The following is a 25,042-nucleotide window of genomic DNA, read 5'->3' as shown; positions in this document are numbered from 1 at the left end:
GATCTAGGTTTTTTGCTTTCTACTAAGCAGGCTGTAGTGGAAAATAAGCAGAACTTATGTTTTAATTATTTCTCATCTTGTGGCATCTTGTGCCTTTTCCTCTGGATTGCTTTGATATTTACACTGCTAGCAGAGCTGCAGAACGTGAAAATATTGGAAGAAAAGGATAAAAGGCAAATGGAAATCTCTGACCTTGAAGAAGTCTGCCTATTTCTACTCATGGCATTTGCAAGTCAGAAACATCACCTCCTCACACTTAAAGCCAAAAACAATGGCTTTAAAGCATTGTGAATAAGGAGCTGCACAGGCATCTATGAAGATGGTGGTCAACTTGTACACATATTAGTAATTTTGGTCTTTCAGAAAACAAAATATTATTGCTTCTTAAAGAATTCATTTATGTCATTTTGATACTAAAAGCAAATACTTTGGCTTCATTACACTGGGCACTGTATAAGTAGGAAGTAAATTATAACACTGATCTGTTGAGCTTACAGCCATATAGTGGGAATTTGGCTTTTGAGCAAGTACACATGATAACAAGTCTCTCATTGTTTGTCAAGGGAATGCCATAGTGCAGATATATTAAAACATCATCACACTGAAATCTGTTTGCAAGCACACATAGTTCATATGTACATGTTTGTGTGTGAAAAAATAGTTATATTTGTTTTGTTCCTTTCTTATTTAAAGTATTAAATGTATATTGTTTTTAAAAAGTGACAAGTTTAACATGAAAAAATTGTGCTGTAATTTATTTTGATATATATGATCATGAGTATGGATGGGAAATGAAACAGCCTTGCTGTCATGATCCATGAAGCACGTGACAATTCAGGTTTGTCCGTAAGTTTGCTTCATGTTTGAGCAAAATATGCAAATATAATGAAAAAAAAAAAAAAAAAAAAAAAAACCAAAAAAAAGCGCTTTGTTGTCAAGACAGTTGTCCTGAATGTCATTTTAAAAGTTACTTTAGGGCTTATGTCATGATGTGTGTCATACTTATCCACAATGAAACCTAAATAAATAATTCCATGGAGTGGCAAAATTTACTTGGAAAAGTGAAGAAAATTGGTATTGGAGCTGATCACTTTTTTCCCCAAGGTGTAATGTAGAAAACTAAGACCAGAAAAATACAGTTTCCTTACAGAGGTCCTTCGTGTCAGGTCTTCACAACAAGCTAACTTTTCAGGCCCACCTCTCTTAAACTGAGAATCTGAACAAACACTGTGAGAAAGAGAAGACTCTGGCAGGTATTTTTCAACTACTCACTCTCCTCCTTCATTACATGAAGCCCTCAAACACAGAGAAAAACCTAGGTCTCATTCAGATGTGTTTTGGCATTTATTATCTGTACAAAGTATCAATCAGCCTGTTTCCTCACTTTACTCACACAGTGTGTTCAGGTAACTGATGGGGATACCAATCAGGTGAATGTTGGAAGAAGAAAAGCATGCCACTTAACAGCACCACAGATAGAACAGCAGAAAGATAGATTTCACCAGCTGTGTCACTTGGAAGGCACCAAATACTGAAAATCTGCATCTGAAACATGGTTACTGAGGAAACCACCAGTTTTCGAACACCTCGGTAATTACAAAAAATTAAGTGGTGAAAAGTAGATTCTGCTGAGGTTGAAATCTATTTCAGCTCCCTGAGACTTGCCACAATCCACCAAGTCTTCATCAGAGATCAGCTTTGAAGAAGGACACAGGCTGTAATCTAAACTATTGCTACTCCCATTTTTCCACAACTAGGTACTTTTACCACCAGCAATTTTTTTTATGGTTTCCAAGATAATCTGAATTAAGATTTATCACCTGCATACCCATTATACTCTAACCTAGGGTCCTGTTTTCTAGAAGGGAAAACAGTTGCTACCTCAGGAAAAGAAGAATCAGCTTGAAATCCTGATAGATTGCTAGGAGCAGAGAAAGACAAGGACTGAATCTGAGCTCTCGTGTGCCCCTTGATACGTGTCTTATCCTCCTGCATTTGCATTTGACACCTCCAAAAGATTTTGACTGATTTGCCCCACTGTACCATTCTCCGGAGCAGAATGTCAAATGCAAATGCAAATTGTCAGAGAAACTTTGCTATTGATTTTATTATAGTAATCTACTTTATTTATGATATTTTTAATCTGATTGGCAGTCTAATGTACTGCAGTACTGCCTTCAGTATGACATGAAAAAAGAGCCATTGCCCCTACCACTGCACAGAGAGCAGAGGTCTTTCTTCAAAGGTTCCTCCATCCTAAGATTACACTATAACAAGAGGTGGAACCTGTTCCTATATCACAAGATCTATTGAGCAATTTCCAGTTCTTACATTAGAAGCAACTACTAGTTTTCTCCATGATAACGAGATAGAGAAAAACACCATTGCATCAGGCAATCACTGACACATTCATTAAAATTAAAAAAAAAAAAAGTAGAATTTATTAATAACTCTTAACAGACAAACACACTTTAGATTTTTAAAAGCATACAAAATTTGCTAAAGCACAGTCACTTTCAAAAATTTTAAAGAATATTTATACTATTGCAGATCCACTATAGAGGATTTGCCACATAGTTAGTAGCCCTATATTGGATTATACAGACATCTTTAAATAAATAAATCTTGGCATCCAAAGTTTATTTTAAGAAATGCCTGGATTTAATATTTTTGTATTTTTAAAATTTGATGGGAAATTGAAAATCCCACTACTTATTAAGTAAACTCAATTCACAGAGACTGAGTTATTCTCATATGAGGGAATGCTCACAGTGAATTTTCTGCATCATAAAACCCTCCCACGTACAGCTGTAGATGGCATTCTATTAAAAATAAAAAGGGCTTTGTTCATCTCTGATACTATCTGGAACTGAGGAAGAGGCTGGTAATTCATGCTGGGAAAGCACAAATAAAGTGTAAAAGTGCTGGATTAAGAAACACAGAGTTATTGCAAAAGAACTAGCCTTTCTGTCTACAGGCTCAATAGCAGTTTGGGAAATTTAGTTTAAATTCCTTCTTTCCTAGATACAGGAAATTCCTCATTTTCCCTCTCTTCTTGGAAGGGTAAGTTTCAACCTCAGTAATCCATGGGAAATGAAATACAGTAAGAAGTTAGTAAAATGCAGGACTGGATAGTAAACATAAACAGAAATTAAAAGGTACCTAAAAAATTATATTACACTGGTACTTAGCACATTGTCTAAGTAATTCTGGAATTATTTTGGTTTGCAGGATCTGATTTATTAATTAATAGCTAGGGCACTCATTCAGCTAGTTAATGCTGTAATCACCAGCTGGAATATCTTATTTACCTCATCAGTCCTTAAGTGGAAGTTATATTTTTCTGAGCTATTTTCAAATAACTTTCCTATTTATATAACTCAAAAGCACAAGTGAGGGAGAGCACACTTATTTTATTATAGGAAGACAATGATAACAAATTTAATCTATTACTTTTGCTAAGAGAGCTCTTTGCTGTTTTTACAAAGATTAATAGATTACTTCCTTATCAAAATTATTGCTATCACTAAGAGCAAACATCTCACCTTAAGAATCTATTGACTTTTTGTGCATCTGTGCAGTGCACCAGTTCTAACGCACTGCAAAAACCTTTTTGCTTTCACATTGAACGGGCATGCCGTGCAAAGGGGTTAGAGGCAATGCAGCCTTCTGAGTTGCAGAAACATTTGCATTTTAATGGGCCTTATTGAATTTTTTGTTGGCTTTTACGGGTCTGGCAGGCTGTCACAGTTTGTTAAAGGATATCAGACCATCTTTTCCTGGCTTGGAGAAGGCATAGCTGCCAGTTTGTAACACAAACAGAAGGCTGCAACTCAGGATTTCTTAGTTGTAATAAAAACCCCGGGCCTCTAACTTTTTGGAGAATACAATATTTACCTTCCAAAAGGACGATCTTACCATTCCCCTAAGGGTTATAAAGCCAAGGAATTATAGTTCACTCATACCTGTGTAAGGAATGATAATTTTGATGGAGGTTGGTATCAAACAAAGAAAATATTTTTTAAGAAATGCAAGTCCTGCTGTTCAAAGTGCTCCAGATTTGGGCTCCTCTTGGCAAGGTGGTGACAGCAGTGGTCTGCCCTGTGGTCAGCCTTTCCAACAGTTCTAAATTAAAGGATCTTGCAGAGCAGTGGCAGTATATGAAAGAAAATTGTCATGAGAGATGCACACCAACTAGACACTGACTTTTATGCAGTTCAGTGGTATATTGGATGAAAGGACCTCTTAATGCCTCACTTAATTAGTGTCTTTGCAATGCTTGAAAAACATTATTATCTCCTAAAGCGTCTACAAAATTTGTGTCTTTGCCTTTGATTATAGATGCGAAATTATGAAATGAATGCAAAACGCACATCAATAGTCAAGTGTCACACCAAGCACCCAGACTATAACTACTACAAAAACATTTCTGTTTGGTCCTTATAGAAGACTACCAAAACTAAGTCCCATAATTTCTCCACTCTCTAATCCAAGTTCCTTGAAAGAAAACTACTATTTTCATATGTTTCCCAGCTCTTTAATAGATAAAGTAATAAGCATACACTTTTCAAATTACTGCTGTCAGAGTTTATCATAGGGAATTTGTCCTGACACAACTTTATTTGCCACAACATTGAGTTGTGGCCAACCTCATCTTCATCTTTTAATCAAGATTTTTTTGCTTATACATGAGTCAAAAACTTGGAACTTCCCCATTCCCAGCTTCTGCTTTAGAACTGAAGCCAGAAGATTTTGCTGTGAATGTCAGTGAAGTACATTTGATTGTTAATGGTTACAGCCTTGCATCCAGCAGTCACTGGAACTATTTCTGAGGTATGAGCCTATCTGGCATGATTAAAAGTAAAAACTGCTCCTTGGAAGAAGATTAATCAGTACCTCCATTTTATCTTTCAAGACCTCCATCAACTTTCAAGACACTGGAAGGTGTGTGTCCAAGTCATTGAGAACTGAAGGAAATATTTGCTGGATATGCTTGCCATCTTAGAGATCTGCAAATAAAAAGGCACGTGAGAAATCAATTTGTCCTTTAAGGGTTAAATTACTGAAGCAGAAATCTAAAACATTACAAACAAAAGGAAGCATGCATTAAAAAAAATGCTCTGGTGGGTTTTACACTGTAAGAATGAAAGTCAGAAACATGAGTTCAAGGTGAACTTGTTGATAAGAAAATTATTTTCTCAATGTAATAAAATGCTCCCTTTGGGTCATAAAATACATTCCCTCCCATATGTAAACACAAGGATTCTCTTCTCTCCTCGTTCAAAGAGGAGATCTACAAACCACCTCATTTCAGTACAAATATTTTCTTAAAATGCATTCTGTTACATTCAAAACATCAACCCTTCCTGATTTTCAACAGCTGTTGTAATTGTTTTTCATAGAAATCGATTTTAATTGTAACACTGTTCTGCTACAAGCCTATTGTCTTTGTCCTTCTGAATTGTCAATTACTTAAATGAAGAAATAAAGGCCTGAAAGTGCGTTGTTGTAATTGATTTCTATGTTTAAATTATCTAATCACAAAACAAAGTTATGAATTTCATCTGTTGAGGCACAAAGAATACTTTCCTTGAAGACATAAAAAAAAAGAAAAGTAAATATAAAAATCTACTACTCTTTCACTTGTGTTTTTTAAGACAAAAATGTGAGGCTGATATTCCAGTTTTCTTCTATAGTTTTGGAAATATACATAGAATTTTTAGTGAGTATATTGCTTATAAAGAGAAAGGGTTTTTCGTAAATATTCTAATAAAGTTGCTTTTCTGCTTATACAATCTAGTTTCCCCCAACTAGGATAGTATGTGCCATGAAGTGTCATCTCTAGACTGTCCTTTCCAAACACTTTCCAAGCAGGGTGCGATTGGTAAGTTCCACATATGATGTTCCCATTGAGTCTCAGAACCATTAAATGTATGAATTTGTCCCAGCACCTTCTTCCCAGGCAAATGTGGGTAGATGGGCCTGGGTGCTGAGAAGCTGCTGATTCAGAATCTTTTAAATGGTCCCTTCCACACTTCTAGCCCTTTTTCTGCTGTCCACTTCTATTTTTGCGCTCATCATTGTCAAAGAAGAGACACATCTGCCCTCACAGGTGGAAACAACTGTTCTTTGCTGTGGAGATGGATGTGCCCTCAGGTGACTGCCAGTCCTGTGTTCTGTTAAGGTGTTTACACATCTGGGCTCTGGTTTCTTGCTGATGTTTGGTTTCCAGAAAACAGCTGGAACAGTTACAATAACAACCAGCCTATGGGGTGGGCTGTAGAGTGTCATGAATAGCAGACAGGGTCACCTGAGGCATAGACAAATCTTGGGACGTGTATTTTTGAGCTACCAAGTGGTTTCTAACAGCAAAAACCCTTACCAAGAGGATGTAAACGCCAGAGGTACCTAACAGGGCTCTGGAACAACACAGCCAAGTCCTTGGTGACAAGTACAAAACATTAATTCTGAGAAGAAGACTAAAAAATTAGGAGAGAAGTGCCTTTCAGGAAGCCCCAGCAGAGTGAGCACTGCTGCCATGGCCCATTGCAACAGACCAAAACAAGGAACAGAGCCACACTCAGCACTCATCTCCAGGCAATGGCAGAGTGTGTCCAGCCTGATTCAGCCTGAAATCTGCTAATTGTGTGTATACCTGGACAGTCAAGTGTGCCTTTGGTTGGTGTTGATTCCTGCTTCAGGGGCTCCTGGTGGCAGCTCTTTGTGCCCACCCCCAGAGCTGTTCTCTGAGTTTGCCTGACCCTACCTGGTGCAGGCAGCAGGCATTGCAGGGTGATATGGTGTCCCTTAGGAAGCCAGACTGCTCTCTGTGAGAACCTGCCTAACCCATCAGATTCTCAGTGCAAGCAAAAGGTGACTTCAGAGCACAACACAATGCCTGCCACAGACCAGTAAGCATGAGCTCCCAGGCACCCAAAAGCCCACAGCTGTCATCACTCCATGGCCTCCCTGGCATCCTCTCCACAGCATACACCAGTCCCAGTGGGCAAGGGACTGCAGGGACGTGGCCCAGAGCTGCAGTGGGTGACATCCAGCATGACAGCTGGGCAGTCCTTTTCCACAGCCATCCTGATATTCGCAGTCTGATGATTCAGCTGGAGCTCGAAGAGGTCTGTGAAGCCAAATAACAATTCACCCTTTGTATCTCAGATCTTCCAGATAGTTAAGGCTGGTGCTCTTTAATATTCACTGCTAAGAAGTGATACATTTTCACCAAGAAAAGAAATTGTGGCTTTGGAGTACCATAAAGGTAAAGGACAAAGATGTACTCAAACAGGCCTGTGAAAGAAGTAATTTTACAGCACAGAGGCCCAGAGCAAGTTGGAACACAAAGGTCAGCTGGAGTGAGAATAATCAAAGCCAGCTGTTCTGTGCCTCAGAACAAGGGACTGTAAAAGATGTATCCTATTGCTGTTATGAGAGTGCTGGAGGTTGTCAAATAACTGAATATTTCTTTGGTCTATGTATATCACAATATTTTTGAAGCTGGTGGGGTTTTATGCCAGTTTGATAAACAGAATTACTTGATTTCACAAAAACAAGAGAGACAACACAGCCCTTGCATCCAGCACACAACTAATATAGTTAAAGCCCTTATCACCTGCAAATATTCACCCTGCAGCTCTGCTTGAGGTTATGCACAATTATCTCCCAGAAAAGATTGTTCTTTAGAAGATCAAGATTTTATGGATACATTTTTAATATCAGGAATGGTACTGAGTGCTATTGCAATACTGCAACAGTTTTCTGTCATAACTTAAATCCAGGCTAAGAAGGCAGTATATTGGATTTCTTAATTATCTTTTTTTTTTTTTGTGATAGCTTGCATTCTTGTGGAGACATCTCAGAAATCAACCAGGTCTTTCCTATCCAGGACTGAAACACAATGGTGGAATTACTCTGTCTTGTAATTCATGTATCTTCCTCTGTTTGATAGGATTCATTGTTGCTGTGTCCTTCCTTTGAATGACCTTTACAGGAAAATTATGAGGAAATATTCATTTTTTTTGTTCATTTTTAGATAAAAGCATACTCTAGATCAAATACAGGCAGTCACAGTCTTGATCAGTATAGTCCCCTTGAGCTCTTTACAAATTTGCCTCCTGTAGATGTGTGGCTGGCTTTCCTCTTGACAGGTCACATAGAACTCCTCCTCTAGAAAGGGCCTAAGAATACCACTCAAGGTAGTCCTTGCTTTTATGCAGGAGGAACGTCTTAATTTAATTTTTACATTTCTTTGGCTTTCAGCAGCCAGAATCAGGAAATAAGCCTCCCTTTTGAAAGATCACTAGGTGTTTTTTTGGTTTTGGGATTTTTTGGGTTTCTGGTTGTTTTAGTTTGGTTGGTTGGTTTTTTTTTTGTTGTTTTTTTGTTTTGTTTTGTTTTGTTTTGTTTTTTTTTGTTTTGTTTTGTTTTTTTTTTTTTTTTTTTTTTTTGTTTTTTTTTGTTTTGTTTTGTTTTTTGTTTTTTGCTTTTTTTTTTAATTTTAACGAGAAAGTACTCGGTTTTGATGAGAAGACCATCACATTGCACTCTGAATGCACCATCTTAGCTGATACATAGAGAAGAAACTTTAGCCCTTCTCAGAATGGCCTAACATGTAGCAAGGCAATTAACCATGCCTGTACCCCAGTCAACTTCTCAAAATGATTTCTGAGAGAAGCATTACGCACCACTTGTTTACATGTTTCACAACCAAGTCTCCCACCACTATCCTTCCTCAATCCCAAATACTCATTTCTATAATACTCATTTGTCCAAGCCAATAACTTTCTGTTGCCTGCTGGTACTTTGGTACATTCCCATCTCTGAATGCAAATGATCATTTGCTGATAGCAGCCTCATTTCCCAACATGCTGATCCCTTTCCACATTTTTTTTTACATTTTTATATTTGGCATTAAGGTGTCTGTATGTTGTTATGTTCCAAAAGAATGTAATTCTTATGTTTAGAAATACTTTGATATTCAGAGTTTGTGCACTGTACAATGTGCTTATTAAATAATGAGCACATAGCATGCAGAACTCCCACTTTCTCTCTTGCATTAGTTAGAGGTGGTTGTGACAAACATTAGTAAATTAAATAAAATTTTTATTACATATTCACCACACATGCCTTTGAAGCCTGTACATGTTGTGCCACGAATGCATAACTAGCATAGGGAACACAAAACAGAATTCCACAAGCCTCTCTTTGGGACTTTATGACACCTTTGAGTATAAGAAAAAGCTCACTTATCTCCAGTCAGCAAGAAATTGAATTGAATGAATGTCAATTGTAAGCACTTACAGGATACAAGTCTTGAGTATGATTGTAACTGTGATATTTAGTTGCTGTCTATAACAAATGTTTGTATGCATCAATTTACATTGTAGCAGACAAAACCAAATTTTGTAATTTAATTCAACCATTTATGAAAACTGTGTCTGCTATAAATTGAGTCTGGGAACAACATTTGTGTGTATGAGTCCCACTTATAAAAAGGGATAGACACAATTTTCAGCTCAATGCCTTGTTAAAGTTTTGACTGTGGATAATACCCAGTCTAGAATTGTTGATCTCTTTCTCTTAGCAAAAGAATTATTACATTCCAGTCATTTGAAATTCCAGGAAGATTTTAGAAAGGACTGGATATTGATAGTTCATTGAGTTTGCATGGCAAGATTTTGATGGCAAGATAGCGCTGTGGACTGCAGGGATGTTGATTTCTTTGAGAAGCTGCTAGAAGCTTCCCCTGTATCCAGTGGAGCCAGTGCCAGCCTGCTCCAAGACAGACTTGCCACTGGCCAAGGTTGAGCCCATCAGTGACAGTGGTACCACCTCTGAGGTAATATAGAATAGAAGGGCAAAAAAACCCCACCAACTTCAGCCAGAAATGGAGCGAGAATATCTGACAGGAACAGCCCTTCAGATACCAAGGTCACCACAGGGGGGAAAGGAATTCTCCAGGTACCAGTGTCTAGATTCCCCTGCAGCCCATGGTGAATGCCACAGCTGCAGCACATGGAGATCCACAGGGGATGCAGAGATCCACCTGCAGCCAGTGGAGAATCCCACAGAGGAGCAGGCGGATGCCTGAAGGAAGCTGTGACCCTATGATAAACCCTCACTGGTGCAGGCTCCTGTCAGGATCTGTGGCCTTGTGGAGAGATGAGCCCACACTGTAGCAGAGTTGCAGGCAGGATTTGTGACTTCACAAAGGACCCCACAATGGACTGCTACAGCAGTTCATGAAGAACTGTGGAAATTACTCTCACAGAAAAACTTCTTGTAGGACTGTGTCCTGTGAGAGGGACCCCATGCTGGCAGAAGGGATGGGTGTGAGGATTCCTCTCAGTGAGGAAGAAGTACCATCAGAGATGTGAACTGACCACAGTCCCCATTCCCTACTTCACTGCTGGGAGGGAGCAGATAGAGAAAATTTAGCCTAGAAAGAAGGAAGAGATGAGGGAGGGTGATGTAACTAGGTTTACTTCTCGTTATCCCAATCTGGTTTGATTGTTAGTAAATTCAATCAATTTCCCCAAGTTGAGTATATTTTGCCCATGATGGTAATTGGTGAGTGATCTCTCTCTGTTCATTTCTCAACACACAAGCCTTTCATTATATTTTCTTTCTCTGTCCAGATGAGGAGGTGAGTGATAGGCACTTGACATCCAGCCAAGTTCAAAGCACCACAGAGAGAATCCATCAAATTATCTTGCAATGTATTATGATTCAATCAGTACAGGATCACTTTTACATGAACAACCCTTAGGAGATTCACTCATTTCTGGTTTCTCTCCTCATTGCTCAGCACTCCCCTATTTCGTTACACAGAACTATAGCCACAAGTGGCATTTTACTTCTCCATCAATTTAGAATAATTCCTTGGTTTTAATGTTCTGAATACACATACCTTAAGGCTCACGTTTTTCTGGCTGAAAGCACACCACTTTTTCAGCTTTCCCCACCAGGCAGTTACTTGTATTTCATGCATAAAAACAGCACTGACTGGTTGTATATGTACCATTAAACACATTTTTAAATTGGAATAGTGTTAAACAAAGTATTTTCACGTCTTCAGCTACTGAAATATCTACTACTGTTTGATCTTTTCTCCTAAAAAAATTACTGCAGGCAGGCTGGTACGTCTTTTGGTTGTCCAGTGAGTCTGACTTCTTAAGAAGTTACAGAGGACTTTTAGATTCCCTGGACTATGAAGCAAGGCCACAGGCCACAACTACAGCAGGTCTTAATCATCTGCAACTCTGCATCATTCACCAGCCCCCCCAGGTTCTGCTCCTGTGAGTCTGTAATGCACACATCCTTCTAAACTCTTTCCAGCATCACTGATCTTGACAGAAGTCTGTCATGAGGTTGTGAACACTCAGATCATCATATATGTAAATTTCAAATGGATCATACCCCTGATATTTTAAAGTATTCCTGGTGGTTTGGGGATTTTGTTTTGGTTTGGCTTTTTGGCCAGTTTGATTTCTGGAGGTTGTTTTAATGGCAGAAGGATTTAAGAACATTCTTTTAACAGCCTCTCCTTCAGAATAAATTTGTAGTGGACACTAGGGAAGAATAAATCAGTCACAGAATCATCAAGGTTAGAAGAAACTTTCAAGACTATCTAGTCAGCCATCAACATAGCACCACCAAAATATCAACTAAACCATGTGCCACATTCAGACACCTCCAGAGATGGTGGCTCCACCTCCTCCCAGGCCTGATTGCAATATCTAACTACTCTTTTAGTGGAAAATAATTAATTTAAAATATCTAATCTGAACCTTCCCTGGTGCAACTTTCTGCCATTTTCTCCCATGCTTCCACTTGATAAGTGGCAGAAGATCCCAACTTCCACCTTACTACAACCTCCTTTCAGCCAAGTGTGGGGCCAATGAGGTTCCTTCCATGAGTCTCCTTTCCTCCAAGCTAAACAATTGCAGTTCTCTTAACAGTTTCTCATAAGACTTGTGCTTCAAACTCTTCAACAGCTTTTTTGCCTTTCTCTGGAAATGCTCCAGCCCCTCTGTGTGACTCGAGGTGTTGCTTCACCAGTGCAAACAAAGGACAACCACTTCCCTGGCCCTGCTGGCCACAGTATCACTGATAAAGGCGAGGGTGCCACTGGCCTCAGCCACAAGGGCACTCTCCTGGCTTGCCTGCCATGCCATCTTTCTTTCCATGACATATGTAGTAAGTGTGGGTCATGGTCTTCGCACAAAATATAGAAGTGACTAATTGAGCTGTTGTTTTTGTTTTCTCTCTGCAAGGATTTTGAGAACTTTTGCTGCTTTTCTTTCCTTTGAGACCCTTATTTTCCTGTAAACAAGCAAACAGTAGATAGAGGGGCAGAAAAATAGTGGACATATGTCCTGTATAAATATGGTAATTTATTATATATAATCAGATTTTTCCAGATCAGCCTAAAAATTAGAATTTAATCCAGAAGAAAAATAAACCAGTAGCAACAAAACTCTCTCCCACACTCCTATACACTGCGCAGATTACACTATAGGACAGTGTGTTATCTGTTTATTACAGTACCCAGATTAGCAGAGCAAGTGGGTTACTACAAGAGCACCAAAATTACTTAAGAAGAATTCCAGATTTATCTCAGAGGCTCACATCTAATCATCTATCTCTTTTTAGCTGTTTAATATCTAAAAAGAATTCAACTGCTTGGGCAGCTGTAATTGCAATATCCATGAAAGAGTTCCAAAAATCTAACCATGTATCCAATAAATGTCTTCTACTAAGGGCTTAGTTTTCATAATAGTTCCATTATTATGATTATCTGGTTGCATGTGTCCTTTCCCAAGTAAGAAGGTGATTTTGTTCAAAGAAATTTTACTATAAATTTTACAAAAATTTACTATAAATAGATTGAATCATCTCCCTTTTGTTTCTCAGCCTGGGAATTTTATAGATAAATGTAACCATCATTTGTAACTGTTGTTTCTTTTGGATGTATTGAATCAATGCTTGCACTTTTGTTTTTACCTTAATCCATTTTGTGCTGGGTGTGATTTAAGGTTTCTGGTTAGCGGCCCATCTACTTGGCACACAATATTGTGAACCTGCCATCTGGGTTTCCCAGCACAGCACACATCAGAGGACAGGAGAGACGAAGTTGCATGGTAGATAATGCCTGCACCCATGAGCAGTAGTGATGACTGGTGCCCTGACTACTGGTGGTGCTGAAGGCCCACTACCATGCAGTAAAGTACCAGACTGCTGGGCTGATGCTAAAGAATTACTCCAAGACTATCAAAATTCTCTCTTTGCTGTATGTTTATAGCTACTCATTTATCTTATCATAGCTCTGTAGGCCCAAAGAGATGAGAACAGTAGGGAATTACCACAGAAACTTCACTGAAGGAAGGCATTGCTATCACTGATCATCTGAACATGTTAGATTGTGTCTGGCTCTCAGCAGCCACGGGATGGGGGTTCACCAGCTCACTGTCTCGCTTGTGGCCGCAGGGCAGACACGTGAGCAGCCACCCCCGAGTCTCTGCCGAGACTGCCACCAGTGGTGGTGATTGCTGCAGTGTGGGTAGCGCAGCAGAGGCACAGAGCACGAGGAAACCGAGGCAGAGGAATAAGGGAAGAACACGTGTCTGAATCTCCAAATATTTAATCCCAAAGTGGGGGCAGAGCAAGTGACAAATCTGAGCCTGAACAGACTACTTTCATAGGGTAGAGGGAACACAGGGAGGACACAACCTTTGACCAATAGGAAGGCATTAGGGGAGGGGTACAGGTTAAGGGCTCCCCAATAGAAGCCAACACGGGGAGGGAGCAAACCTTACAATCCAATTATGCTTCAAGGAAGGGATGAAAGACAGGGAACACTCCAGAACCAAAGGAGTGTGCTATCTTTGACAGACAGGGGTAAGACAAGGGAACAAGGGAGCTATACAGGTGGATTGACAAGTAGATTGACATACATTTTGGCAGGGAAAACTGTGGTAAACAACTCAGGATTGAACCATTAGGGAAGCCAAATGGGATACATAGAATGAACCATTACAAACTTATAACAAGGAATATTAAAACATGCTACAGAAGAACAAACTGTAAAATAACAGACTACCATATTAGATATTATTGGAATGCAAGGCATTGACAGAAGTGAAGAGTGGTAGGATGCCTCTGCCTACAGAGTTCTCTTTCAGCATGTTGTGACATACCATCTTCTATTTACAGTCTCTCTAATACCGACAGTTTGATTTTGGGAAGATCAAGTTGCAGGATGGGATTAGGATGGTTGAAACAAATTTTACAGATCGTAAACCACATACAGCATTTTCCACTTATTCTTGTTTCTTTGGCTGATGGCCATTTTCACCTTGCAACAGTACAAAATATAAGTCCTGTCTGACTTATCAGGCTGAAAAAGAGTATAACTTCTGTCAAGAAATGTTTTGCTGTTCACTCTTGTGAGTGCTTGTGATTTCTCACTCTTCTACGCTCACGTTAATAAGTACAGCATTTAATACATACATGCAGGCTGTTTTCTCCCAGTTGACTTTACATTTATACATAGCCTATGTATTGAACAACATTTTAGAGAGGACTGTACAACTGTAGAAGTGAGATAAGCTAGAGATTCCTCCTTTTTTGTACTCATTTTTTAAAGTTATAGTGACATAAACTAGAACTGAGTAATGTTGCGTTCTGTAACTCTGAGTTCCATTTTCTACTCTTCTCTCAGCCAAGGAATTCACTTTATATTTGTTCAGCAAAACAATAATTCCATATTAGTTATTTGTCTAAATGCAGTCTAATATAATAGCATTTCCTAATGCATAATCACATCAATACATTTGCCACAGCAATTAATCTGACATACCTTCTGAAGAAAAATATTTTATTTTCCCAATCTACTGTGGAAGTTTTCTGGGTTAAGAATTCACTGGCTGAGCCACTGATTTTCCCACTTCACTTCACATTCAATATTTTCATCAACTGCAGTGCAGACAGAAAATTATACGGAGATTTTTTAAATGCAGTCATAAAAAATAGCATCCTAAGAATGTACTGAAGACTACATGTAAAAATGGAGGAAAAGGTCTTTGAAAAATCTTTTTAATATCAAACAAAATTATTGAGATTTTTCCCAATCGTTCCTAAACTTAGTGACTACAAAAGGAGAAATCTTAATATTACATATAAGTCTTAGATTATATCTCCTTTGTTCAATGAAAAATAAGACAAATATTTTTCTGAAAATAAAAGCTTTTTGAAAGCACAACAGTTATTTCATGGTCCAAAGCCACTGTAGAACAGACAGAAATATGGTTTGCAGTATGCCAAACAACTATTCCACTAAAATAAAACACATCTTAAGAGTGTATGCATGATTACTTGCATTCTGGATAACCCAGCTAGAAAATTGCATCAGTCTTCTTAAGTTTCAACCCTAACTTACCTTCTTACAAGCCAAGTTTCTATTGTCTCTCATTTTTCAATTATACAGGATTAACGTTTTTAAATATCTTGGTATAAAGTCTATTTTTTTTTTAATTACAAAACTCAAAAATGGCCAAACCACTTTTTCCTAAATCCTCAAAAAGAAACCCCCAAAATAGAATAATTTCCTTAAACCATTTATGGCTATGGTGAATTATGAGGCCAAAAGTTTTTATATCTGAGATCATAATTAGAAATGTCAAAAGAGGATTGTACTTTTAACTGAAATTTTAGCTCTATTTTAGCATCTGGATAGAGCTGGATAAACACTTTATGTAATGGATGAGCAACTGCCTCAGGATCAGGCACAAAGGGTTACAGTGAATGGGATGACATCAGACTGGTGACCTGTTACTGGTGGGGTTCCACAGGGTTCCATCCTCAGACCTGTGCTCTTCAGCATCTCCATAAATAGCTTGGACAATGGACTGGAATGGATACTAAGCAACTTAGAAGATGATAATAAATTTGAAGGAGCTCTTTACTGTCTCAAAGGCAGAAAAGCCCTGCAGAGACATGTCAACAAATTAGAGGGATGAGCAATCACCAACCATGTGAAGTTTATTGAGGGCAAGTGCCTGGGTGGGGCAATCCTGGTTGTACACACAGACTGGGGAGTGAGACATTGGAGAGCAATGCCATGGAAAAGGACCTGGAGATCCAAGTTGAACATGAGCCAGCAGTACCCTGGCAGCCAGGAGGGCCACTCAAGTACTGGGGGGCAGCAGGCCCAGCATGGCCAGCCAAGCAAGGGAGGGGATTATCCCACCCTGCTCTGCACTGTGGCTGCCTCATCTCGAGAGCTGGGGGTAGCTTTGGGTGCTACAGTATAAGAAATATACAAAGTTCCACGACAGGAAGGCACAAAACTGGAGAAGGCTCTAGAGAGTAAGCCGAGGACTTGACACAATAGTATGAAGTTTTGTCAACGGCTTTAGATTGGGTATCAGGAGAAGAGTCTTCATCTAGAAGGTGGTAGGGCACTGGAATAGGCTCCCCATGGAAGTGGTCACAACACCAAGCCTGACAGAGCTCAAGAAGTGTTTGGATAATGGTCCCAAGGTGTGATTTTAGGGACTGTGCAGTGCAGGGTGAGGAGCTGGACTCAGTGATCCCTGTGAGTTCCTTCCAACACAGGATATTCTGTAATTCTATGATTCTGTGATCTGCAAGCTCAGACTTCTAAATATATAGGCATAGATACAGTCAGTATTTATCTGCACGAAATCATTTGAATATTAACAAGATATTTTCTTCAATTTGAATGGTGTGTAGCACTTGTTTCTCTCCTGCAATTTGATAATACCTTATCTCTCTTTTATTGTATTTTTCAGGAATATTAACCAAAAAAAGGACAAGGCATTACTTAGTTAAGTTCAGGTTCATCTCCTAGGAGGGGATAGGAAAATTTTCTATTGACTTGACAAATAGTCCAGCTTTGTGGATTTCTGTGTAAAACATGTTTCTGCCCCACTCCCAAGTGAATCCCACCATCATGAAAGAGTAAAAAATCAAATTGCACCTTCTTTAAGTGTTTAAATATGTAGTTTTGCAATGATCTAGTTAGAAATAAAGCAAAATTCTTAATTTTTAAGACACCACCCTGAATATTTGCTCTTAAAGTGTGTGTTGACACTTTGCCCCATGACCACTAATATTGGCAGTATAGGCAGAATGCTGCCCACCTTCCATGTAAGGTACAATTCTCTCAAATCATACTACAATTGGTGCAGCCAAGGTATAACAAGACTCTTAGCTGCCTTCAAAAAGTATTTACATGGTTGACTGTTGCTTTCAGACAACCTGAACACCAAGTGTCACTAGCAGTGATGGTATCACTTATGCTCCTGTTTTAGCTGTCAGTGAGTTGTTATATGGATATTGCCTCATAAAAGCTTTCTTCAATAACTCCATTGCTCTTCACAACACAGGCATGCAGCAAATAAACTGGCTACAACATTGACATCACTCTTACACCAGTGCTCAGGGCAGAACTGTTTGCCATCAGTTTGTCCCATGATTATCAGGATACAAGGGGGTGGGGAATTACATTGGGAAGAACCTCTCCTGTGTCTGTATAATTTAATGGTTTCTTCAATGATCAGTTATTTCTTAAGGATCCTGCATGAACATTGCCACCCTCCCTAGGGAACCAAGCTGAGCTTTAATCTGAGTCTTGGTCAAAGTTAAATCATCTGGAGTCTAAAGAAGAAACAAGCATTGTTCATAAATAGCCTGAACCAAAAACTGCAAAAGCCACTAAATGACTAGACACAAGATTCAGAACAAATGAATTAAAATGTTCCAAGAGCCAGAAAGGGAGACAAGGGCAGTGTTGATCACCAAATGTTTTCCTGAAAATTGTCTAAGAAAGTCCTGACAGTAAGTCCTGTTTGAAGCTTTCCACAGTTTCAGCTGGGGCCAATACACCATATTTTCAATGGCACATATTGTGTTCTCTATCACAGAACCATGCAGTGTAAAAATGTGTGTCCATCAAGTGAGGGTCCCAATACCCAGGCTTTTGCTTTCTATAGTTCACCTAGAGGCTACTTTTTTGGCTGAAAACCATCACTTTCCAAGTGAGCTTTGCTTTCAAGTCTATTTAGACATCAACAAGGGAAAGCTCAGTCATAGGGTGTGATATTAACCAATATAAGATTTCGGGGGAAAACTTCCACTAGAGCTACTATGCTGCTGAAGCGCAGAAAAGATTGCTTAATGTAGGGAAAGAAAAAGGTCATAGCTGGTTTTCTCTGGAAGAAATAGTTTAGACTTTCATAAGTGTAGCAAAATTTGGGTGGCACCTATCTTTGGTGTAAGTTCTAGCTCTAAATGTATCACTGATTTTCCATCTTATCCTTTCACTTTAAATGAAGACTTAAAAAATATCCAGAAATACACAGTGACACTAATCTATCTAGTAATTTAAATTAGAATTGGGGTGAAGATTGGGGTACACATCAGTTGCATTCACCTAGAATGGGGCAGACAGTATTCACCTGCTCCATCACACATGTGCCACACAGCAGCTGGTAACCTCATCTGTTCTTCCTCTTCTGAAGTGACTGCAGTGACAAGAAAGAAGCATCTGCAGACCTCAAGGATTACACCCTCTGAAAATGCCTTCCAGAAACATGCTGAATTTTTTCATCTGGTGCAGCTGAACAGTGGTTTGAGTGGTGTTGCTTCACTGAAAGAGCCCAGTCCAAGAGGCAGATGTTGGAGGCTAATCACTGTAAATTAGCAGTCTTCTAAAACCTCAGATACAATTTCTTCAAGCAGCAACTGAAGGCCTCATTCTGGCTGCAAGTAAGAATATTTGGTTGGTGGAACTTCTTCCAGAGCAACAGAATAAGCCTAAGAAAGAATCCAGTGAATGTCTGCTCAAATAAATGATAGGACTTGATGGATCATCTGCACAGAGACTACTCTATACAGCTCCAGAGTGACAAAAATGTAGAATGCTAATTTGTTCCCAAATGCAGACTGACAAAATGTAAGTCAATGAAAGGATTTCAGTAAAAGAATAAGTACAATGTATTTCATAAATTCCAGACTGCTGTCCAGCTTTCGCACAGCATGTCATAGAAGAGGTGCAGAATTGTAGCAGTTATAAATTCACAGAACTTCATCAAAAACAGTAGGATTCTTCTAATTTAAATCAGCTGAGGATTGTGTCTCAAATCTTAGTCATAACAGCATGTTATAAGCCAGGAGAAAATTGGTGGAGAAAATTGGTAGGGAAAATAACATTTTAAAATGGTGCTGTGATGATTTTCAGTGATAAACAATTTATCATAAGTATTTAAAATCCATTATAACTTTTTACCTATTTTTAAATACAGTATGCTAATTTTGTAATGCTAAAATCGGTAAGTCCACTTATTTGCATAATTGCTGCACAGCAGTTTGGTTAAGTTTTTTTCAAGATGCTCACTAATGATAGCTTGATTATATGTTCAATTGAATTAAGAAAAAACATACAATAAGGAAACTTTTAATACAAAATGCATTATAATAACTAACATAGATAAGAGAAAAGAAAAATTGCAATCTAGTTGAAGGCAGAGAAAAGCTTTCCATAAATTAAAAGTGACTGCTGAGTGCTAAGACATTCAAATAGTCTGTGCTAACATTGAGTGAAATGGTCTGAGTAGAATGAACAGTGTTGCAGTGATTAAAATATTAACTGGTGGTTAACTGAAACTGGCAGCATTTCATTAAAAATGATTTTTCCTAGAGATGGGAATAATGGTATCAACTAGCAAGAAAAAAGAAGAAGAGTCTGGGAAAATAACTGACTCCTTCAGATTTTCTTTCTGATTCATTTGCAAATTGTATCATCATACACAGCTACTCTCTGTCCCAGGTCTGTGCACTTAGCACTATCAAACTTCTGGGATTTTGAAGAGAGAAAGCTGGAAATACAAGTACCTAACACCCAGCTGGGCAGAATCTGATCAAGCACTGATATGAAATAGACTTTACTGGAGCTTCACTGGTCCACAATCTCACACATACAAAAGAAATGCAAACACAGGGGGAGAACTGAATGGACGAATGAGTCTAAATCTGGTTACAGAGTTCCTTGTCCCATCTTTCCAAGAGCTGGAGACAGTTCTGCCCTGGAGAAGCACAGGCACTAGGCCTCCTCTGCCAATGGAAACACATTATGTGCAAGACTACCAAAACCTAACATTTCCAGGGTCCCATTTCAGCCCTGCTGAAGATTTTACTGTATAATCCACTAGTTTAGAATGGCACAGAATATGGTTTAGGAGAAGCAGAAGCAATTATTTCAATTGTTTATTCCAAAATATTTGTTTTAAAAATCTCATTGAACACCTTTGCAGCTGCATCTTATATCAGGTAACAGCAATGTGTCACATGAAGAAACAATTCTGAGTGGAAGTGCTGGTACTCATCACACTTAAAGAGGAGTAGAATATGAAAAGAGAAATACACAAAATATCATGCAGAGGAATTTCATTTAATATTTCCATGAAAATAGAAGGCTGCCAGACAGGAAGTCCCTGGCTGAAGCATGAGACTCATTGAATAAACATCTAAAAATCTAAATTGCATTTTTCCACACTTCTTGGGAAAAAGTATTCTTTCTGCAGAGAGCTTCAAAAAGATCAACAACTTTTTGCATAAAATCTCAGAATCTGTCAGGATTGCAGATAACTTTAACATTCCACTATATCTATGGTAAATACAGATGAGAGACACCAAGCTAAATAATAAAAGCTCTCAGTATTTAATCATGGGCATCACTTAAACATTCTGTTGGGTTGTTGCAGAAGACAAGACAAGGTGAGGAAGGCGATAAAGGAAAGAGAAGCCTTCATGGTGAATGCCTTGCAGGGAGGAAGAACATCTCTTGCTGAAAATGAAGGATGTTGAAATAATTTCAGAGGTTTTCACAAGCAGAAATGACACAGCATGTTTGCCAAAGGAAGGTATCAGGAAGTATCTACTAGAAGCTGCAGCATTTAATTCACAGGAAGCAGATTCTGATAGGACTGCAATGGCCTGGATAGCCATGATGGTTTTGGAGATGTGCAGGCATCACTTCCCAGTGTGCAGCCTGATAGTCAAGTCCATGTTGTGTCCAGCACCAGCAGGGATGACCATAGTTGCAAAGATTTATAACACAGAAATAGTTGAAGAACTATAAGAGATACAGCTCTCTGTTCTATACTATAGAACCTTAAGAGCATGACTAATTCCAAACACAAATTAAATCTGTACTTTCAAGAGCACATTACTTATGGTTCAGTCTGAAATGGGATAAAAAAAATCAAAGGTGCATATCTGCTAAGAGGCACTTCACACTTGAGAGGTAAAAAGGAGTTTCTGTGCTCTCTTATTTTTGCTGACATATTACCTTTGAGTTCACTCTATATATGTTTGTACAGCACCTGATAGAGATTAACCTTGAACCTTGACAATTCCAGCATAAGTAAACACATATGAAGACAAAGCTGGATATAATTTGCAAAGACTGTGCTTATATGTTGTGTAGGCACAACAACACAATACAAAACAAATAACCAGCGGTTCTATTGGTTTTATTTCATAATTAAGCAAATCAGGTGCCATGTCAAATATTTAACTATACTAAAACCATAATTGTTAAATGAAGAGGGCAATAAGACCTGTGAAATATGAGCTTTGTCTTCCTCACAGATACAAGCAACTGCATTCACCTGGTATGGAGCAAGGAAATGCAGCTTTTCAGAAACCTTAATTAGTATGTGTCTGACCCATTTACAGTGCTGAAATTTAATTACTTTTTTTATGTGTTTATTTTTAAACTACATCCAGAGCAGCTGGGATTCAACACCTAACTGAGTTACTAAAGCCTCATACCTAAAATGTCATGCAACAAAGCTGGGTTCCCAGTTCAAGTGCAGTCACAAAATACCCTTCCCATTATGTTGACTTTTTCACTACAGGAAAAAAAAAGGTCTAAAACAGGTGTATTACCTAAGTGCTCTGTCATTTGATGCTGTGAAGAAATTACTGTCCAGGACCAGCTGGACCTCTCATTTTCAGACTGTCCTTCATGTTAACTGAGATTTGGTGGCAACTATAAGCCCAGCAGCTACCAATATTCTCTTTTTTCATAAGAGTGTCAAGAAAGCCTTCCATTTTCAAGTCTGTCAGCTAAGTGTTTTTTTCTCAGCTCTTACCTACTCCTTCCCTTTTTTAAAAGAATATTTAGAGTTTACATAGAAACTGATACCAACACAGGACTGCTGTGGTTTGACAACAGCCCAACACCAGGCACCCACAAAAGCTCCTTGCTCACCTTCCCCTGCCATAGCTGGGCAGAGGAGAGAAAAAATAATGAAGGATTCTGGAGATGACATAAGGACCAGGAGAAAACAATGCAAGGGCAAAACAGCCTCAGCTTAGATGTAAAAAGTGAATTTTTTACTAACAGAGCCAGAGGAGGATAATGAGAAGTAAAATAAGCCCTTAAAAACACCTTTTTTTCCCCCAGCTCCTCCCTCCTCCCACCTTCCCAGCAGCACAGCGAGACATTTTGGTCAGCTCATCAACAAGGTTTTCTTCCACTGCTCTGGGGGAGGAGTCCTTCCCCTGCTACACTGTGGAGTCCCTCCCACAAGACATATTTTCCATTAACTTTTACAGCATGGCTCTACTCTCACAAGCAGCAGTCCCCCCAAAACTGCTGCAACGCAAGTCCCTCCCACAGACAAACAGTCCTCCCAAAACTTCTGTGGCATAGGTCACTCTTCCACGGGGTGCAGTCCTCCAAGGACAGGCTGCTCCAGACTGGGAGCAAGGACCCCTCTCCACAATTCGTCTCCCACTGGATCACAGCCTCCTCCAGGCATCCACCTGCTCCAGCATGGGCACCTCCATGGAGTGTGGGTGGATCTCTACATCCCTGTGGATTCCCATGGGCTGCAGGGGCACAGCTGCTTCACCATGGGCTGCACCACAGGCTGCAGGGGAATCTCGGCTGCAGTGCCTGGAGCCCCTCCTGCCCCTTCTTCCCCACTGACCTTGGAGTCTCCATGTTGTTTCCCTCACATGTTCGCACCTCCTTCTCTTCTCTGACTAGAAAAAATAGCTCTGTGTGCCCCACTTTGTCTTGATTTTCTTCTTAAATCTGTTATCACAGAGGCATTACCAACCTCTCCAACTGGCCCAGCCTTGGCTGGCAGCACGTCCATCTTCAGGGACTGGCTCTGTTCAGAGCCATCAGGGATTGGCTCTGTCTGACATGGTGGAAGCTTCCAGCAGCTTCTCACAGAAACCTCCTCTATGGCCTCCTGCTATCAAAAACCAGGCCAAGCAAAACCAATACAAGGGGCTAGAAAGCAAGCCAGATGTTCTAGAGCTTTATTAGTTTTACAAACATTGCGTTCCTGTGTGCCAAAACTACTAATTTTAATATTCTTGTTTTGCCATCAGCAGACACATTGCTTTTGACATAGAACTTGCAATGCTTCCTTGAAGCAGTTTTTATCAGTCATTGTCTGGTGTATTTATTGGAAGCTGCTGTTGCCTCACTTTGCACAGTTGCACGTGGCAGATGTCTCCATTTCTTAGTGAAAGGAAAACTCCTGGCTCTTCACAGTTGTCTTCTCACTGAACTTAACTCAATTATCCTCATTTGTTTTGCACAAGAACAGCACCATTCCTTGTCAAAATGCATGGCTCCTGAATTTCAGTCTGAACTTATTTCTTGGAATGGTTATCAGTGGTGTCTATTAATCAGTTCCTGTTGGAGACCATTATAAACAACTTATTCTAAATTTGAAAGTTTTTTGGTGAAATGAAGAACTACAATTCTACATCAAGAAAAATATATTCTAGATCCAAACAAATGGTGTTTTGTGGATGTTTCACACAGCAGTTGAAGTGTAGAATCTCAGAGCTGAGACTACCTCCTTCCCTGGAAAAAAAAAAACCTGAACCTCTAACAAGTAGCAATCATTGCACTAGCTGATCATTCAGTTTAACAGCGATGTGAACATTACAGTTAGACACTGTAGAACACTGTAATACTTACTCTCGACTCTGTTCTCGGGAAGCCCTACCTAGAATACTGCATACAGTTCTGGTGCCCCCAGCAAAAGAATGTGTTGGAGCAAGTCCAGAGGCAGGCCACAAATTTGTCAAGGGGACTAGGGCACCTCCACTATGGAGAAAGGGTGAAAAAGATGGGACTAATTGGCCTGCAGAAGGTTGTGGGGACACCTCATAGCAACCTTCCAGTATCTGAAGGGTTCTACAGGGAAGCTGGAGAGGGACTTCTCATCAGACACTGTTGTAGCAGGACAAGGATTAATGGGTACTCACTGAAAGAGGGTGTATTTAGGTTAGAAATACAGATGAAATTATTTGCTGTGAGTGGTAGGCACTGGAACATGTTGCTCAGAGAAGCTGCAGATGGCCCATCCCTGCAAATATAGAAAGCCAGGTTGGGTGGGGGTCTGAGCAGTCTGGTCTAGTGGGAGATGTCCCTGCTCATGGCAAGGCAGTTAGGACTACGTGATCTTTAAGATCCCTTTCAAACTAAACCATTCAATGATTCTCTGATTCTATGATAATGTGGCAGATGTAAAAGCCGGCTGAAAAGTCCACTGCACAACAACGCAGAGAGTTGTATTTACCACCTGTGAATTCTATTTGACAAAGGGCGTGGTGAAGAGAACAGCATTCTTGAATGCCTGCATAAATGTATATTTCTAACTCTTCGAATAAAATTGGATAAAATTCCTCTAAATCTGCAACTTTTTCCTCCACCTGAAGAGGAAGGAGAAACAGTGGAATATCTGCTTTTAAAAGGAAAACTGCTAAATAAATAAAGTTACCTCTGATTTTCAACAATGAAAAAAGGGTACAACACAAAAATGTAGGGATTTGGTTGTGTTTTTTAAGTGCTTCATTCTCATGCATTGCTTCCACACAGTGTGGGAGTACCCTGGAGAGGAAACAAATCTGCTTGTGAGAGAGAAGCATGAAACAGGATAAAATATGGAGAAGATCTGCTGCTTGCTGTTGA

General features: G+C 39.4%; 2 long non-coding RNA genes across 2 annotated transcripts in view; both read left to right on the top strand.

Moving 5' to 3' along the window:
- Positions 1-25,042, top strand: part of LOC137465030 (uncharacterized) — a 474,100-nt gene that overhangs the window by 217,269 nt on the left and 231,789 nt on the right. The window lies entirely within an intron of this gene.
- LOC137464807 (uncharacterized) lies at positions 18,737-19,773 on the top strand. Its single transcript, XR_010994436.1, has 2 exons — positions 18,737-18,988; positions 19,735-19,773. It is a non-coding gene; the product is annotated as an uncharacterized lncRNA (long non-coding RNA).

This window comes from Anomalospiza imberbis, chromosome Z, assembly GCF_031753505.1.
Source record: "Anomalospiza imberbis isolate Cuckoo-Finch-1a 21T00152 chromosome Z, ASM3175350v1, whole genome shotgun sequence".
In the NCBI taxonomy this organism is placed as follows: Eukaryota; Metazoa; Chordata; class Aves; order Passeriformes; family Viduidae; genus Anomalospiza; species Anomalospiza imberbis.
Note: the sequence above shows the minus strand (reverse complement) of the source record. Positions and strands in the feature narration are given on the sequence as shown.